This window comes from Podarcis erhardii, assembly GCF_964252035.2.
Source record: "Podarcis erhardii genome assembly, chromosome: W".
Taxonomy (NCBI): domain Eukaryota; kingdom Metazoa; phylum Chordata; class Lepidosauria; order Squamata; family Lacertidae; genus Podarcis; species Podarcis erhardii.
In genome coordinates this window covers 11239499-11259915 of record NC_138506.1, presented here as the reverse complement: position 1 = coordinate 11259915, position 20417 = coordinate 11239499, and positions in this window count along the sequence as shown.

Here is a 20417-nt window from a genome sequence, read left to right as displayed (position 1 = left end):
AGAAGATGCTTTATGTGATCTATCCGTGATAGAAAGGCCTTCGGTTTTGGGTAGTTGACAAAAACAAGTTTTTGAGGTATCAATATCAAATTCCATTCTTTTCCCTGGACCGAAGTTTGCCGGGCAACTGAGTTATCCTGTAATATGTCACAATCAATGTTATGGGTCATATCTTCTCTAATATCCGTACTTCCAGATGTTTTCCTTCCAGGGTTCAGAGGTGTTGCTTCTGTCACTTCATTTGTTTCGATACCCTGCTTCGGGGTTACTTCCTCAGATGTTGACTGGATCTCTGTTGTGTTTGATCCCACTTTACTTTCCTCTTTGTTGTCCTGTGGGGCAAGTTTGTTTGGGCTGGTTGTGGATGTCGTTGGAATCAATTTATACAGTTTCTGCCATTTTTTTTTTGAATGCGATGGGTTATATTCGATTTCCTTGATGTTTTAATGTTTTTGCTCTTCTTGATTGCTTTGGCTTTTTGGCTATGTAGTCTCTTACTGATTACTAGCTGCTTCGTATTAGCTGGTTCAGAGGGGGCTGATCAATGAATCAGTAACATTAGGCTCTGTACCTTTTTATTGAAGTGTGCAAGTTTCCACTAACGTCAGGAGTAGCCCATTTGTTATTGTTAAGAATTTTTTCATAATGGACAGGTGGTCCTATCAAATGAAGCTGGTTCTGAAGATAACCGTCTCTCTCCTCCGCTTGGAAGCATATGGAAGTGACCTGCTGGCTTTGGGAGTTTTTTTCTGACTCAGAAGGCAGCCTCTGGGAAATTATGTCAGTTGTATTTGTCTTGTTGGATTCCTCAGCCAGGGCCAGTTCTTGAGCCAGGATTACTAAGTGATTTGTATTCTCTGGTTCTTGTAGGGGCCCTTTAAGGCGAGTTGGCTGATCCAAAACAGTGGGAGGAGGAGGAAGGGCTCCATGCAATGTCCACTCGCTTGGCACCCTCCTGCTCTCCTCACACTGGGGAAAATATTGTGTGATTTTACTTTGTCTCCCGCGAAATCCCTGGGAGCTGACCAGCAAGGCTGGCACAATTCCCAGGTCTTTGCAATTCTTCCTAGCAAGTACCATAATGTACCACAATGTTTATATTATCTGTCTGCAACTTAGGAATCAGTTCTCATCAAAATACAGCAGTCTTGAGTTTTATGAGGCTGGGGGCGATTTCATCCAGCAGGGGGGAAAACATTTTGAGGATGTGTTACAGCTGCTCTTAGGCTCACTTGTTAGCGATTATGATAAATGAGTTGTTTGTAGTTTGTAGCTCACAAACGATCTTGCGTTTGGCGTTTAGTACTGCCTGGGAGAGTACTCAGCCCAACCCCACTTCATGCAGCTTTTAAGGGAGGGTAACAATATACAAGGGCATAAAATAATAAATTAAAACAATACAAAAAAATTCCCAAGAAAATAAATTGTTGTTGAACTATAAAATATCTGAACAAGAGGTGGAAGGTGCCATAAAGAACATGCAATTGGGCAAATCTCCAGGACCTGATGGGCTAACCTCCAAATACTATAGAACTTTGAAAGACTACTTGATTCAACCGCTAAAGGAGGTTTGCAATGAAATTATGGAGGGGAAAAAGGCGCCAGAGTCGTGGAAAGAAGCTTACATCACACTTATTCCGAAACTTGAGTCTGAAAAGACACAACTTAAGAACTACCGACCCATATCCCTGCTTAACGTGGATTACAAAATTTTTGCTGACATTTTGGCTAAAAGATTGAAAAAAGTATTAGCAGAGGTGATACATAAAGACCAAGCAGGCTTTCTCCCCGGTAGACATCTATCTGGTAACATGAGGAATGTAATTAATATCTTGGAAAAGCTACAAGAAAATATCAATACAAAAGCAGTTTTGATATTTGTAGATGCGGAGAAAGCCTTTGATAATATTTCTTGGAGTTTTATGAAGAAAAATCTTCAGGGGATGGGAGTTGGACAAAACTTTGAAAATGGTATAGGTGCGATTTACTCTGAACAAAAGGCTAAATTGATAGTTAATAATGTGGTGACAGAAGAGTTTAAAATTGAGAAAGGGACACGACAAGGCTGCCCAATTTCCCCACTGCTTTTTATTTCGGTCCTGGAGGTTTTGCTAAATAAGATCAGAAGGGACCACCTGATTCAAGGTATCCAGGTCGGAGTTAAACAATATAAACTTAAAGCCTTTGCAGATGACCTAGTATTGACAATACAGGAGCCGGTACTTAGCACTAAGAGGGCTCTAGAACTAATCCAGGAATTTGGTCAAGTGGCAGGTTTTAAATTGAATAAGTTAAAAACCAAGGTTTTAGAGAAAAATTTGACTCCGACTGAGAGAGAATGGTTTCAGAAGGAAACAGGTTTAACATTAGTAAAGAAAGTAAAATACCTAGGGGTTAATATGACTGCTAAGAATGTGAATCTGTTTAAAGATAACTACGAGAAATGCTGGTCAGAAGTGAAAAAAGATCTTGAAATATGGTCAAGCCTGAAGCTTTCATTGCTTGGTCGAATAGCTGTCATAAAGATGAATGTATTGCCAAGAATGTTGTTTTTATTTCAATCATTGCAAATTATTGACAAGATGGACTGTTTCAAGAGGTGGCAAAGAGATATTTCTAGATTTGTCTGGCAGGGCAAGAAGCCCAGAATAAAATTTAAGATACTTACTGATGTAAAAGAAAGAGGGGGATTTGCCCTGCCAGACCTTAAATTATATTATGAATCAGCAGCATTCTGCTGGTTGAAAGAATGGCTGCTTCTTGAGAACACAGACATTTTGGATCTAGAAGGTTATGATAACGCGTTTGGGTGGCATGCATATTTATGGTATGGCAAGGTTAAAGTGCATAGGGCTTTTAAAACGCATATTGTCAGAAAAGCATTGTTTAATGTCTGGATAAAATACAAAGACTTTTTGGAGAGTAAAACCCCAAGGTGGCTTTCACCTATGAAAGCGAAAGCTCTGAAAAAACTCAATATGGAGGCCAAATGGCCAAAATACTGGGAAATTTTGGAACAGGAGGGTGACAAATTGAAATTGCAGAGCTATGAGAAGCTTAAAGATAAGGTGTGAGACTGGTTGCATTATTTTCAAATAAGAGAGGCATATAATTTGGATAAAAAGATTGGTTTTCAGGTGGAAAAGTCAAAATTAGAAACTGAACTGTTAGAACCCAAGGCTAAGATACTATCAAGAATGTATAATTTGCTGTTGAAATGGAATACTGAGGAAGAAACGGTAAAATCTGCTATGATAAAATGGGCACAAGATATAGGACATAATATTATGTTTGCTGACTGAGAGCAGTTGTGGACCACTGGGGTTTCATTTACGTCATGTAATGCCCTAAGAGAGAATATTATGAAAATGATGTACAGGTGGTACATGACCCCAGTCAAGCTTGCAAAAATCTATCATTTGCCCGATAACAAATGTTGGAAATGTAAAGAAACTGAAGGTACATTCTTTCACCTTTGGCGGACGTGCCCAAGGATTAAGGCCTTCTGGGAAATGATCTATAATGAAATGAAAAAGGTATTTAAATATACTTTCCTGAAGAAACCAGAGGCCTTTCTCCTGGGCATAGTTGGCCAATTGGTGTCAAAGAAGGATAGAACTTTTTTTATGTACGCCACAGCAGCAACAAGAGTACTCATCGCAAAGCATTGGAAGACACAAGATTTACCCACCTTGGAAGAATGGCAGATGCAAGTAATGGACTACATGGAAATGGTGGAAATGACTGGCAGAATCCGAGATCAGGGAGAAGAGTTGGTGGAAGAAGATTGGAGGAAATTTAAAGTCTATTTACAGAAACATTGTAAAATTTTTGAATGTTGATGACACTGAAATGAAATGAAGGGGTTCTGGTAATAAGGTAAATTAGGTAAGAATGGACTGATGTTAGAAGAAGGTTCGAAGTTAATGAGCTTGCTGAACAAATTTTTAAAGTGGAATACAAAAAAGGGAGACGTGAGGAAGTCAGGAAAATAAGTTAATCAAAGAGGGGAGGAAAAGAGGGATTTTTGTTTTTTCTTTGTTTTTTTTTCCTTTTGTTTTTATGTTAATTGTGAGAATTTTTTGCATTTTTGCATTTTTGTGTTTATGTATTCTCTTTTGTGTTTCGTTATTGTTTGCTTTATAACCTTTCTTATTGTTAAAACTTAATAAAATATCATTTAAAATAAAATAAAATAAAATAAAACAATAAACCAGAGCTCTAAGAGAATTTAATTTAACACAGTGAAACAAAAAAATTAAAACGGACACTAAAGATTGGTTATAAGTAACTTGCTTATCAGGTTATAAGTAACTTGCTTATCAGGAGCAACCTTAGAGCTCTAGCCCTGGCTTCCTGTTTCCAGCGGTGGGAAGTGGTTAACTCCCATGAGACCGGACCCCAACCGTGCCGATAATTCAGGGCTGATATGGGGGTAATTGTCGGAACTCCGTTCGACCGAGCTGCTCCTCTGGTCGAGTCCTCCGGAATCTCCTCTGACGGTGATTAACGACCTAAGCCTTTGATGAGGCTCCAGGCACGTTCCCATTACGCAGAGTATACAAACAGCAGCAGAAGGACAAGAAATATGAGCCTACATCGCTACGTTTTATTTCTAACTACGCAGGACAATAAGAATATACATCTGCTCTCTGTGAAAGCAGAGAACCAACTGGAACAAAGGAACAGGAAACCAGTAACATCAACATCTGTCTCCCGTTAGACTTCCAACAGTTTGGAATGTAAACAGAGTCTTGTGACTCCAAGCACTGCACAGTGGCATAACAGAAACCTAACATCTCCCCCCTTTGTGTGAACACCACTGGGCAGTGTGTCAGTACAATCTCAGTAGAAACCCAATTTCTGTACATAGGTACCGTGTTGATCCCTTGGAACAACCTTGGACAATAAATCAACAGGAATTTCATTACCTGGCATGTAGGACACTGTTACGAGTCCTTTCTGAACACATTCCCTAGCATGTTGCAGCTTCAATTGCAAGTGCTTCATGCTTTGCTTACAACCTTCAGAAGTCAGCAAAGCCAAACATGCTTTGTTGTCCTGATAAACCTGGATTGGACACTTTACAGGAATTCTCATGTCTTTACACAATTGTAACAACCATTCACAATCCACAAGTGAATAAGACAGTGCATTCAGTTCAGCTTCACAAGAACTTAAGCTTACTGTTGTTTGCTTCCTGCAAAACCAATCAAATAGACCCTGATTGTACATGTAGCAAACTCCAGACATGCTTTTCCTGTCTGTAGTGTCACTTCCAAAACTTGCATCAGCAAATATCTCAAGACCGCTAGACTTCTGATTGTTAAATCTCAGTCTGTAATGCATAGTGCCTTTCAAATAGCGTGCTATGCGTTTCAGAGCTTTCCAATCCTTAACCGTAGGATTGTTGACATGTCTGCTTAGCAAATTAGTGCTATCTGCGATGTCAGGTCTTGAACATCTGGCAATGAAGTTTAGTTTGCCTAGCACACTTCTGTACAGTGTAGTGTCAGCAAATGCTTCTTCAGTATCATCTGCCTGATAACCTGTTGTCATTGGTGTGTCTACAGGGTTAGCATCCATTAGGTTTAGTTTGGCTAGCACATCAGCAATTTTCTGTGACTGGTGTACTAAAATATTACCATCTTGGTCTCTCCCTATATCTAGACATAGGTAGTTGGATACCTCACCAAGAGCTTTCATGTCAAAGTGCTCTTTCAGTTGAGCTAGGGCGCTATTGTACATCTTGACATCTTTCCAAAATAAAAGAATATCATCAACATAAAACAAGCAATACAGCTTCTTTTGCCCTTCCTCTTTGACAAATACACATGGATCAGCTTTACCTTGCTGAAAACCTAGAGAAAACAATACTTCAGTGAGTTTAGAGTGCCAGCATCGTGCACTTTGCTTGAGACAATATAGGGACTTCTTCAGAGAACAAACAAATCCCTGTTTTACCTGTACACCATGAGGTGGAAGCATATAAAGAGATTCACCTAAGGTTCCGTACAAAAATGCTGTATTCACATTGTGATGAGAAACATGTAGATTCTCTTCTGCAGCAAGTTTGAGCATAAGTCTAATGCACTCATATCTCACAGTGGGTGAGTAGGTCTCATGATAGTCTTCTCCTGGTACCTGTGAAAAACCTCTGGCTACCAATCTGGCTTTGTGTCTGACTATCTTGCCATTTTAATCTGTCTTTGCTTTGAATACCCATTTGCTGCTAACCAGCCTCATTCCTGGGACTACTGGAACTAGCTCCCATGTTTTGTTCCTCTCTAAGGAATCAAGCTCAGCCTTCATGGCGGTTAACCATGGCTCAGCATCCTTTGAATTCAAAGCCTGGATCTCTTGGGAACTTGAAGGTTCAAATGCCTTCTTGGAGCTATTAACAGCAGTTACAGCTTTTGCTGCTTTAGCAAATTCATCAACAAATCTCTTTGGAGGTCTACCTTTTGTGGCTCTTTCAGACCTGCGAATCAAGCGTAAGTCTTCAACACTCTCCTCTTCTGTGGCGTTTGGAACTGACAGGGTTAAAACTCCGTGGTGTCCTGTATCTGGGAGGAGTTTAAGGCAGAGAAGTGCGTCACAGTCTATGCCACTGAGCAGACTTGCTTTCGCTTCTGTCTGAGACGCAGCTCAGCTCCGAGGCTGCAGGCTGCGTTGTGTGCTTTTGGAAGCACGGAGATGCCGGAAAGCTCCGATGGAATGAGACTGATTTATGGCTTGTAAATAAGCGCTTCTAGAGATAAGAACCGAACTGTCTTTGGACTTGATTTATCCCTTATCTCACACGGACGCAGGACCGCTGCTACTCTGCTCTCCTGCCAGGTCAGAGCTGCGCAGGGAAGCCTGACTGGACGCAGGAATTGTTTACACGAATAGGTTATGTAAGTTCCGCGTTTCCTGACAAGTGTGAGAAGGGAGGAAGACTGCCAGCGTTGCGTTGCTGAGAGCTCCTGCCAGGAAGTGCAGTGAGGAATGCTGGAGAGCGGAGCCAAAAGCCAAGGAAGACGGCTGCTTCGGAGGTCCAGCTTGCTGGCAAACGTGTGAGTATGCTGAAAGCCCCGGTGGGTGGAAGATGGCTGCTGCCCAGGCACAGCAGGGCCATGAGAGCTATAATATCTCCTTCGAAAGACTGAATGGGGCCAATTTGGAAGCCTGTGAAGCAGACGTGGCTGATGCTCTGGAGAGAGAGCAAAGGGTGCTAGCAGGCACTGAAGACGGCATGTCAGGCCGCAGTGGGAGCCAGACCAGAGGGGGCTAGAGGATGCCCAAAGGGAGCACAAAGCCCAGTGGGGGCTGAGACTGTGTTGGGAAGCTGTTTCTATGCTTCTACACATCTGTGTGATGGACTGTGTGCTGGAGAGAGGCTGGGAGCTGGGAAGAGGAAGGCAGTTGCAGTCTGTTCCTCAGGCAGCTGGGCACCCAGGAGTGGGGGTGCAGGCCGATCCAAGAGCTCTGAGAAAGCCAAAGTCTCCAAGAGTTGTTTGTGCTCTGAGGCGAAGTCCAACAGCGAAGGGCATTGTCCGCTAGAGGCGCAGGATGCCGGAAAGGAGAGTGGCCGGCGTGGAATGTCAACAAAGCAGTTTCCCAAGGCCAGTTCTCAGCAGCGACGTGGGAAAGCAGCAGGCCAGGAGAAAAACAAAGACAAGGCATCTTATCACCTCACAGCTGCGACGGTGTCTCTGGGAAAAGGCAAAAGCCTTAGTCGGGGGGAGGCTGTGGCCATGGCGACCGGTGGGGGTGCAAGCATCGCCATGGCAACTTTGGAAAACAGCCAGAGAGACGTTTTATCTCTTGTAATCGATTCTGGCTTCTCATTGCCTCGTAAAGTCTCGAGAGCTCCTGAGAGACTGCAAGACAGTTAAAACTGGATGCTATGTCACATTAGCAGATGGGTCTCAGAGACCATTGACTGAATCTGGGTTTTTATATTGTTCTTTTATAGATCACGCTGTGCAAGCTTTTGTAGTCCCAGAGCTTGCGCATTCTCTTCTAAGCGTGTCATCACTCACTGCTGATGGTTTCGATGTTCTGTTTTCTAACAATTTGTGTTCCTTCTACAGGGATGGGAAGAAGATCTACAGTGTTGAGAAAAAAGACAGGCTCTTTCTGGTGCAGATGCCTATTGAAAATGGGGCTGGTGGAAAAATGGGACTGGTGGAAAATGGGGCTAGTGGAGAGTCCATTAAAGATGCCCAAGTGCAGTGTGCAAATGTCCCACCACACGATGATTGTGTGCACCTGTGGCACAGGAGGTTTGGGCACGTTGGGTGGTCATATGTGAGGAAGGCCACTGACAACACAATTGGGTGTAGGTTCAAGGCATGTGACAGATACCTAGATTGTCAAGCCTGTAAGCAATCGAAGGTCACAACATGCACGTACCCCAGGTCAGAGAGGAGAACCAGCAAACCCTTTGAACTTGTGCATGCAGATTTATCAGGTCCCATGCCAACACCTTCTTTAGCTGGGTCTAAATGGGTTCTGGTTCTGATTGACGATTTTTCGAAGCATTCTTGGGTTTTCTCGCTTAAATGTAAATCAGAAGCAGCTGCACTGATCAGGGATTGGATCACAGCGGTAGAGCTGCGGTTCTCTACCAGGGTGATTTCCTTTCAATCTGATCGCGGGGGGGAGTTCACATGTTCTGCGCTGCAATCGTTTTTCAGGCAGAAGGGTATCAATCATCGATTGTCTGCCCCCTACAGTCCGCAACAGAACGGGGTTGCAGAGAGGAAATTTCGCACGCTACAGGAAGCAGCGAATGCTATGTTGGCAGACTCAGGTCTGCCACAGCGCTTTTGGGCTGAGAGTTATAAGACAGCATGTTTTCTGCAGAACAGGGTGTACAATTCCAGTGTAGGCAACACACCGTTTTTCTTGCTGCATCAGAAGAAACCGAAAGTCCACTACTTCCGCGTTTTTGGCTCTGAGGCTTGGGTCCTCATTCCAAAGGCCATGCGCAGAAAGGGTGAGCCAAGATCTAGGAAGATGATCTTTGTAGGCTATGAGCCGGGTTCAAAGGCGTGGCGTTTCGCATACCCTACTGGCAACCAGTCGAAGCTGCTTATTAGCGGCAGTGCTGAGTTTTGCGAGCAGAGTGGGTGGAAGCGTCTTCACGGGAACCCGGATGTTCTGTTAGACTCAGATGAGGAAGAGGAGGAGGACGAGGCTGAACCTGTTGCTGAGGTGCACAGTCCCCAGCCACAGAGCCCAGAGCCGGGATCTCCAAGGGAGAGGCTCCGTATCTCTCCAAAAGGGAGTCCCAGGACCCCTCCACAGGTCTCTGTCAAGTCTGAGCTAAGGAGTCAACCATCCTAGCCAGCAGAACCCGCTGTACACCCAAAACGGCGCAGCAGGTCAGAGGGGGATGTTTCTGACACAGGGGATAGTAGGGTTGATCCAGGTGAATCAGGCGCAGTTCCAGAATTCACGCTGAGGAGGTCAGCAAGGTCAACCAAAGGGAAGCCACCTGAAAGGTATGAAGCCACAAGTGTCTGGGTTGGTGTGGCTAGATGTGAACCTGAATCCTTTGAGGATGTTCAGAAGTTGCCTCAGGAAGAAGCTAGCAAATGGCATGAGGCGATGCAGAAGGAGATGAACTCAATGGAGTCTCTTGGTGTGTTTTCACTCACACAATTGCCGGCTGGAAAGCAGACTTTGGGCTGCAGATGGGTTTACCGCTTGAAACCCACAGCGGCAGGAGAACCACAGTATAAAGCGAGGTTAGTGGCCCGAGGATTCACACAGAGAAAGGGTGTCCACTTCACAGAGGTATATTCGCCAACCTCGACAACGGAGACTTTGAGAACGCTTTTGGCGATAGCAGCACAGAGAGGTTGGAAGGTGAACCATTTTGATGTAGATGTCGCCTACCTGAACTCAGATCTCCAGGAGGAGTTGTACATGCTTCCTCCTCCAGGGTTTGAAGTCAGTGAGCCAGGCGTCATGTGGCGGTTGCACAAATCCATCTATGGATTACGCCAATGTGCCAGAAATTGGAATATGTGCCTACATGAAGCCTTAGAAGAGCTAGGTTTTAAGAGATCTCTTGCAGACAGTTGTCTTTACATTAGAGATTCAGGCTTGAAACAGCAAGTGGTACAGGTGTTCGTAGATGACCTTTTGCTTATGGCACAGACAGGTAAACAGGTAGAGAAGTTTGCTAGAGAGCTTGGAAAGCGGTTCAAGCTAAAGCAGCTTGGAGATGTCAAGTCCTATCTAGGCGTAGAGATCACAAGAGCAAGTGATGGAAGCTTCAAGTTCAAGTTCAAAAAGGTAAGATTGAACAGTTGCTTGAGAAGTTCAGGATGACTGATTGTGCAGGTGCCAGATCACCCATTGAGGCTGGATATGTGAAGGAGTGTCAGCAAGTAGAACGTGTGGTGTTCGAAAATACTGAACTCTTTCAGTCAGCTCTGGGTGGTCTGTTGTATCTGTCACAGTGGAGCAGACCAGACATAGCATTTGCTGTCAATCTGCTCAGTAGAGAGGCTTCAAGTCCTAGTGTGCAGGCCTGGAATGGTATAAAGCGGGTGCTAAGTTACCTGCAAGATACCAAAGACTTTTGCCTCAAGATGTCAGCTGAGGGTGGTGTCAAGCTGACTGCTTGGGTGGATTCGGACTGGGCTAACCTTGAGGACCGCAAGTCAGTGTCAGGCCTAGTGGTAAAGTTTGGGGACTCAGTAGTTGGGTGGAGGTCCCGGAAGCAAAGTCTCATAGCGCTTTCATCTACTGAAGCTGAGTTCAGTGCGCTAGCAGAGGTTTGCAGAGAGCTGGAGTTCTATGTGTGTTTGGTCGAGGAAATCTGTGGAGAGAATTGTCTGCCCGTTGTGGTGCATGAAGACAATCAACCGTGTCTCAAGTTGGCTGAAACAGGGCAATTCAAGGCGAGGACCAAACATTTGGACATACATTTTCAAAATGTGTGTCAGAGCGTTCGTGAGGGGCTAGTTGCTCTGAAATACTGTCCCTCAACCAAGAACCTCGCTGTTGGTTTCACAAAACCATTAACCTTCCAGAAGCACGAGGAGTTCTGTGAGGGTCTGTGTATGGGGAAAGCATTGTTGGCTATTGTCCCCAGATGCAGGACAAGAGGGGGTGTGGAGTTTGGAACTGACAGGGTTAAAACTCTGTGGTGTCCTGTATCTGGGAGGAGTTTAAAGCAGAGAAGTGCGTCACAGTCTATGCCACTGAGCAGACTTGCTTTCGCTTCTGTCTGAGACGCAGCTCAGCTCCGAGGCTGCAGGCTGCGTTGTGTGCTTTTGGAAGCACGGAGATGCCGGAAAGCTCCGATGGAATGAGACTGATTTATGGCTTGTAAATAAACGCTTCTAGAGATAAGAACCGAACTGTCTTTGGACTTGATTTATCCCTTATCTCACACGGACGCAGGACCGCTGCTACTCTGCTCTCCTGCCAGGTCAGAGCTGCGCAGGGAAGCCTGACTGGACGCAGGAATTGTTTACACGAATATCTTCTTTCTTAGGAGAAAAGTGGCCTATAGTGAACAGTGGTTCCTCCAATTCTCAATCAGAGCCTTCAGAGTGTCGCATAGAGGTTTTCACACTCTTGAAATCCTCTGAATCATCTGATTCAGTCTCAGATTCAGAATCAGAACCTTCATCAGTGGGTGTGGGGTTTTGCTGCTGCTTATCCTCAGTCTCTTCACTGTCATCAGGATAACATTGGAAAATTCCCACATTCTCCCCCCACTTGGCATTGTACTCAACACTTCTAGTGAGCCTAATTGTCTTAGAGTCAGTCATCATTACTCTGTAAGAACCTTTCTGATACCCTAGAAAGATACCATGCAAACCGTGTTTGCTTAAGTTGAAGCTTTGTGGTGTGTGAACCCACATGTTAGAACCAAAAAATCTCGCCAGACCTGAAGCTTTATTATGAATCAGCCGCTTTTTGCTGGCTGAGAGAATGGCTGCTTCTTGAAAACACGGATATTTTGGATTTAGAAGGTTTCAATAATGTTTTTGGGTGGCATGCATATTTGTGGTACGATAAGGTCAAAGCACACAAAGCTTTTAAAAACCATATTGTCAGGAAAGCACTGTTTAATGTTTGGATAAGATATAAGGACTTGCTTGAAAGTAAAACGCCAAGGTGGTTGTCACCAATGGAGGCTAAGGCTCTGAAAAAACTCAATATGGAGGCAAATTGGCCGAAATATTGGGAAATTTTGGAGCAAGAAGGAGACAGATTAAAACTGCAGAGTTTTGACAAACTAAAAAACAAAGTACGAGATTGGCTTCATTATTATCAAATAATGGAGGTTTATAATTTGGACAAGAAAATTGGCTTTCAGGTGGAAAAATCAAAATTGGAAACAGAATTGTTAGATCCTAAAACTAAGAATTTGTCAAGAATGTATAACTTGCTGCTTAAATGGAATACTCAGGATGAAACGGTGAAATCTGCTATGATTAAATGGGCACAAGATCTTGGACATAACATGATGATGATGATGATGATGATGATGATAATAATAATAATAATAATAATAATAATAATAATAATAATAAATTTTATTTATATCCCGCCCTCCCCAGCCGAAGCCGGGCTCAGGGCGGCTAACAACACTAAAACAGTACAACATTATAAAACATTATAAAAATTAATTAAAATCAAAATTGATGGCAACCATAAACTAAAGTTTTGTAAAGATTGCCAAAGGAGGGAGTCAGGCTGCGCCCTGACCAAAGGCCAGGTGGAACAGCTCTGTCTTGCAGGCCCTGCGGAAAGATGTCAAGTCCTGCAGGGCCCTTGTCTCTTGTGACAGAGCGTTCCACCAGGTTGGAGCCGCAGCCGAAAAAGCCCTGGCTCTAGTTGAGGCCAGCCTAACCTCTCTGTGGCCTGGGACCTTCAAGTTGTTTTTATTTGAAGACCGTAAGTTCCTCTGTGGGGCATACCAGGAGAGGCGGTCCCATAGGTACGAGGGCCCTAGGCCGTATAGGGCTTTAAAGGTTAAAACCAGCACCTTAAACCTGATCCTGTACTCCACCGGGAGCCAGTGCAGCTGGTGTAGCACCGGATGAATGTGATCTCTAAGCGAAGACCCCGTAAGGAGTCTCGCTGCGGCATTCTGCACCCGCTGGAGTCTCTGGGTCAGTCTCAAGGGCAGCCCCACGTAGAGCGAGTTACAATAATCCAGTCTGGAGGTGACCGTCACGTGGATCACAGTGGCTAGGTCAGGGCGAGAGAGGTAAGGAGCCAACTGCTTAGCTTGGCGGAGATGAAAAAATGCCGCCTTTGTTATAGCTGCAATCTGCGCCTCCATGGAGAGGAAGGTATCGAAGATTACACCCAAACTCTTAACGGACGGTGCTGGCACTAATTGCACCCCCGCAAGAGATGGGAGTTGCCCCCTCAGTCCCATGTCGTCCCGTCCCAGCCAGAGGACCTCTGTCTTCGAAGGATTTAACTTCAACCGGCTCCCACGTAACCATCCAGCCACAGCCTCCAAGCATCTGATCAGTGTGTCTGGGGCCGAGTCAGGGTGGCCGTCCATCAACAGATAGAGTTGGGTGTCATCAGCATACTGATGGCAGCCCAGCCCAAAACTCCGGACAAGCTGGGCGAGGGGGCGCATAAAGATGTTAAAAAGCATCGGGGAGAGTATCGCACCCTGGGGCACACCACACACTAAGGAGTGGCGGGATGACAATTCCCCCCCAAGCGCCACCCTCTGTGCCCGACCAGAGAGAAACGAGCGCAGCCATTGAAGGACTGTGCCCTGGATCCCCACGTCGGCAAGGCGGTGGTCCAGGAGTTCGTGATCGACCATGTCGAAGGCTGCTGACAGGTCTAGAAGAATCAGCAGCCCCGACCCGCCTCGATCCAGCTGCCTGCGGAGATCATCTGTTAGGGCGACCAGAGCCGTCTCGGTCCCATGACCAGCGCGGAAGCCGGACTGGAATGGATCCAGAGCCGATGTTTCATCCAGAAACCTACCAAGCTGTTCAGCAACCGCTCTCTCAATCACCTTACCCAGGAATGGAAGATTCGAAACCGGGCGGTAATTGGATAGATCTAAGGGATCTAATGATGTTTTCTTTAAAAGCGGGCGCACCACTGCCTCCTTCAGTTCCCCTGGGAATGTCCCGGTGCCAAGGGACAGATTGATGATATCCCCCAGGGGGGCCCGCACCTCGTCTGGACACACTCTAATCAACCAGGACGGGCACGGGTTGAGAGGACAAGTGGTGGGCTTTCCAGCTCAGAGGAGTCTGTCCACATCGGCTGGGGATATCCGGTCAAAGTGGTCCAATACTGAACCCGAGGACAGTCGAGGGGCCTCCAGTTCCTTTATTGTATCCAAATTGGCAGGGAGGTCATGGCGGAGCAACAGGACCTTCTCCGCAAAAAAGCTCGCAAATGCCTCACAGCTGTGTGTCAAATTGTTATTTAAATTTGGCTGTCCTTCGAGGGACGTTAAAGACCGAATTATACTAAATAATTGTGCCGGGCGAGAGCTAGCGGATGCAATGGCGGCCGAGAAGTAGGACTTCTTAGCGGCCTTCACTGCCATCTCGTAGGTTTTCATAAAAACCCTATAAGATGTTCTTGAAGCTCTGTCACGGGCACCCCGCCATACTCGCTCTAGCCGTCTGAGGTCCCGCTTCATTTTCCGGAGCTCCTCGGTAAACCAGGGAGCCCGGTTTCTGCGGGGTCGCAGAGGGCGCTTAGGTGCGATCTCATCGATGGCTGCCAGGAGCTGGGTATTCCAGGCCTCAACAAGCTCAGTCAATGAGTCGCCAGGGGGAGAAAGGTCCCGCAAGGCTTGACGGAATCTATCAGGGTCCATCAACCTCTGCGGGCGAGCCCAAATCGGCTCGCCACCTAAGCAGGGTGGGGGTGGAACGTCAATCCTGGCTTTCAGAGCATAGTGATCAGACCATGGCACCTTCATCGAAGGAAACATGATCACATCTATACCGACGCCAAAGATCAGATCCAGCGTGTGGCCTGCTTGATGTGTGGGGCCCGAAACAAACTGGGAGAGCCCTAGTGTCGCCATGGAAGACACCAGGTCCAGAGCCTGTGAGGAGGGAGTGGCATCAGCATGGATGCTGAAGTCCCCCAATACCAATAGGTTAGGGAACTCCAAGGCCCAGCTGGCCACTGCCTCCAGCAGGCCTGACAGGGTGGCTGCTGGTGCGCTAGGTGGCTGGTACACCAGCCAGACAGCCAAGCTCACCTCGGAGCCCCACACTAGGCCAACACATTCAATGCCAGGGATCGATGGCGATGGTAGAGCCCTGAAAGAACAATCTTCCCGGATTAATAACGCCACCCCTCCCCCCCGGCCCACAGTCCGCGACTGGTGGAGGACGGAGAAACCCGGGGGCGCCATCTCTCGTAAGGTAACAGTATCCCCTTCGCGCACCCAGGTCTCAGTCACACATGCCAGGTCAACCCCCTGCGAGGTGAAGAAATCTCGCAGGGTGGCGGTTTTGTTGCCTATAGACCTGGCATTGCACAACACCAGTGACGGAGGTGAGTAATCCTTGCTCACCCTACCCTCGTCTCTCGGGATGGGGCGCAGATTGGAAGGGGTACGAACATATCCGTATCTCAATCCCCTTCGCCTATGACATCTGCCCCCACCGCCATACCTCCCTCGCCCCTCCACAGTAGGAATCCCAAGCCTCATACTCGCCTCCATTTACAGAATATAAAAGCAAACAAACAAAAAACAATTACACCAAAACAAAACCAATCCCCACCCCACTCAACAACCACCCCACCCCAACCCAAAATAAACCAAAACAAAATAAAAATACATGGATAAAAACCACCGTTTATGGTGGTACAACAAAGTAAAAATAAAAACACTTTAAAATATATAAAAACATTTTAAACAGTTGCTGCAGCAGCACCAGTGTCCTTAAAGTTGTGGCAGTGGTGAGTGTGGGCCCCCCCCTGGCCTGGTGGAGAATGGGCTTGCAGGGGGAGCGGTCCTCCCCAAGACTCACCGGCAAAGCGGCAGCAGCAATGTCCCGAGGCCTCCTTGGAGTCTTTTATGCTGAGGTGGAGTATAGGGCCCATCCCCAGGCCCAAGATGGAGAATGGGCTAACAGGGGGAAGAGCCCTCCCCACAAACGCACGACAAAGCGGCAGCAGCAATGTTCCGAGGCCTCCTTGGAGCCTTATATGCTGAGATGGAGTATGGGGCCCGCCCCCAGGCCCAAGGTGGATGGCTGACTGGGAACAGTTATGGACCACTGGTATGAAGTTTACGGCATGTAATGCCTTAAGAGAGAATATAATGAAAATGATTTACAGGTGGTACATGACCCCAGTCAAGCTTGCAAAAATTTATCATTTGCCCGATAATAAATGTTGGGAATGTAAAGAGATTGAAGGTACATTCTTTCACCTTTGGTGGACGTGCCCAAGGATTAAGACCTTCTGGGAGATGATCTATAATGAAATGAAAAAGGTATTTAAATATACCTTACAGAAGAAACCAGAGGCCTTTCTCTTGGGCATGGTGGGCCAATTGGTGCAAAAGGAGGATAGAACTTTTTTTATGTACGCCACAACAGCAGCAAGAATACGCATCGCAAAGTATTGGAAGACACAAGATCTACCCACCCGGGAAGAATGGCAGATGAAGGTGATGGAGTACATGGAACTGGCTGAGATGACAAGGAGAAGAGTCGGTGGAAGAAGATTGGAAAAAATTTAAAGTTTATCTTCAAAAATATTGCAAAATTAAGGATTGTTAGAAAGATGTTGGGAAAAGGAAATTATGTGGTTTTAGTAGAAATGACATAAAGGATTAAGTAAAAATGAGTTGGTGAAAGAGAGAATGTAAAATTATATTATATTAAGACAAATTATTAAGATAAAAATAAGGTTGGAAGGATTTGCTGAAATAACAAATTGAATTAGAATACAAAAATGGGAGGTGTGAGGAGGTCAAGGAAATAAGTGAATGTAAGCAAGTGATGTACAGGTTTGATTTTTTTTTTATCTTTTTTCTTCTGTTTTCTGGCTTTTGATGATGTTTATATATATATATGTATGTATTGTTTCTTCTTTTTTATCATTGATTGTTATTATTTTCTTTTTTTTCTTTAATCTTTAAAACCTTAATAAAAATTTATTTTAAAAAAAAAGAACCAAAAAATCTCATGTGCTTGATGTATGGTTTCTTGCCAAACATCTTTTCATAGGGGGTACAACCAATCGGTGATGATAATCTCCGATTATAAGTGTAAACAAAACAGCTGAGCGATTCTGCCCAATAACTCTCTGGAAGATTGGCATCATGCAGCAAGGTTTTCAAGCCTTAAGCAATGTTTGGCTTGCCCTCTCACAAAGTCCATTCATCCAAGGAGACCGTGGACTTGACAAATCATGTTGAATTCCTTTCTCAGTCAGAAAAGCTTCAAACTGCTGAGAAGTGAATTCTCCCCCTCGATCTGTAAATAGACACTTCACCTGTTTACCATGCAGATTTTCCAACCAAGCACAGAATTCCTTGAACCTAGGAAACGCTTCTGATTTCTGCTTGAGATTGAACACATAAATATACCTGGGAAATGAATCAATGAGTACCATAAAGTATTTGGCTACACCCAAAGAGGGTGTTAGTGGACCAACGAGATCAGCATGCACTACCTGGTATGGTTCTGTAGCTTGTCTACTAGACACCTTACCTTTTGCAGCCATTTTGACCTTGTTTGCTGCGCATGCCTTACACTTCATGTGGTACCTGCAGGGTTTAATAGTCATACCTTCAACTAAGACAGGCATTTTGCAAACTGCCTCGAAGTTCAAATGACCAAATTTCCGGTGAAAATCTTGAATACATCCTGCATGCAAAACCTTGTTAGTATCTGCAATACAAGTTTCATCCTGCACAACATCAACAGAATCATCATAAGGCAATACAAACAAATGATCAACATAATCAGCATGCAATACAAAGTCATCTTTCTTGGTGATGGTGCACTTCCTCTTCTTGAAGGAAATGTCTATGTCCTGTTCAGTCAGCTGCGAGACATTTAATAGGTTGTGTGCAGCATCTGGAACAAAAAGAACGTTGCGTATCGATGCATCCAAGCTGTGAAGAACAACCGTTCCATAGCCTTGACTCGAGATCGTGTGGTCATCCGCCTGGTGGATCGCACCTTCCTGCGAAGTAAAGGACACGAACAGATGCTTGTCTCAGCAAACGTGCCTGGTGGCTCCCGGTGGTCCCAGCAATTCAGATAACACCGTCGATGCCGGGAAATTGGGAAAATGCTGCAACTCAACCCTGAGAACAACAACACCGTGCATATCCTAAGAACGGTTACATCATTACCGAACCAGTGGGAGAGCTGATAACAATTTCCCCACCACAATGAAGCCAAGCCAGTTATGGAACGAGCAGCCTTAACATTCTCTCATGGAACATAGCGGGTTGGGCCAACAAACTAGGGGACTGTCTGCAGTGGAGAATAGATTGAATTCACAAACTGCAATTAAGTTAAGATCAATTATAATAAATAATTTATCAATAGATTCCTCCCTGACGGCTTACGAAAATCTCATTGAGTCCTTGCAGGATGTGGTCTCTGTCAACATAAACTCAGCCAGCAAGCCATGCACTCTTGGTTTGACCAAGAGTGCTGCACAAAGAAGGAAGCCTTAAGGAACGCTTATTTGGCCTATAGAAACGCTGGACTAAATTACTTACCTCCATCTTATTTCAAAATCAAAAAAGAGTATAAAGCCCTTTTGGCCTCAAAAAAAGGGCAGTCCGAACAAAATTCCTGGTCCCTGCTATTGAATGCCTCACTAAACAATGAAACTAAACTCTTTTGGCAACTGGTCTCAGACTCAATGAAAAATAGTTGTTCAGCCCCCAGCTGTGTCATTCCAGCTCAGGTTTGGGAGAACCACTTCAGAAATATATTTATGGAAACTCCAAAACTCTCTTCCAGCTTCCAGTATGATGACAGGTCAGAATTGTCACTGCTCCCTAATTGGAGGCTGGTTACTGTGGAGGAAGTCCATACATTAATTGGGAATCTGAAGAGTGGAAAGGCTTTATCCCAGCGGAGTTGATTACATCAAACCAGCACTGGTGGGCTCCGCTTCTGGCAGTACTTTTTACGGTAGTAAATAACTTGATTAAGGTACCATATAGCTGGAAACATGCTATAGTAGTCCCAATCTTTAAGAGAGGCCACCCAAATGTACCTTCCAATTATAGGCCAATTAGCCTGCTCTCAATAATTGGGAAGCTGTATGCCCGTTTCCTCAGTAGCAAACTGACAACTTTTCTAAATGAACATAATATACTATCTGAAGCCCAGGCAGCTTTTCGTGAGAACCATTCAACAACAGACCACTGTCTAATGCTGTTCTTCCTAGCCGAGAAGTATACCAGGCCTCTACAGGGTAAACTCTTTGTGGCCTTCATGGATCTGAAATCAGCATTTGACTCCAGATCCCAGCTATGGTCCAAATTAAATCTGATTTTGCAGGACAAACGACTTTCTTATAAAACGGCTTTCTTATAAAAGCCCTGTACAATGGAACCAAACTGCAGGTCCGATGTGGTCGACAGGGACAGCTATCAAACAGCATCGAGATGACTAGCAGGGTGAGACAGGGTTGCATTTTGGCCCACACATTGTTTTCTCTATTCTTAAATGACCTAGAAGAGAACTTAATGGATCCAGATGGACACATTCCAAAAATAGGAATGAGAAGTGTGGGAATGTTCAGGGATGCAGGAGAGGATATATTGACTGATTATATCCTTATCCAACTTGTGTTAACAAGTTCCCAAAATATCAGCAGAGTAAAACATTCCCCTTTTATTTAAGTTTGCAACGGCAGCGTGTGCTCAGGCTTGCTTAAGCCTCTATAATAATCAATCTGGTAATTTCCCCTTTATTCCCTCTTAAAATAGAAGACACGACACAGTCCTTTACAAAAGTATAAAAAGAGTTTACTCACATTCTGTTCACAATCGGATCCCAGAAGGCAGACTTAAACTTAGTGAAGTAATATACATTTGCAATCTATCTAATAAGAAGATAGTCCCTTTCTCCGCTCTTGGCTGGGAGCCAAGAGGGCATCTTTCACTTAGCAGATGTTGCTTCTTCGAAGGAAGAGAAGAGAGAGAGTGAGAGAGAGATGGCTGCCCCTGCCCTGTGCTTTTATCATTTACCTGCACAGGTGAGGCCACACCCACCTCTAGTCACATGCGGAGGAAGTCTGTCCCAGGAAGTTTACCTGCTGGCTGGACAAACATCCCTCCCCATGTCTAAACATGTACACTCTAGGAATGTTGTAATTGACTGCTCTTGTCTTTTACATCCCACAAGAAGGACCCCCTTGCTGTTATATGCTGATGATGCGGCCATCATCTCACGTTCCAG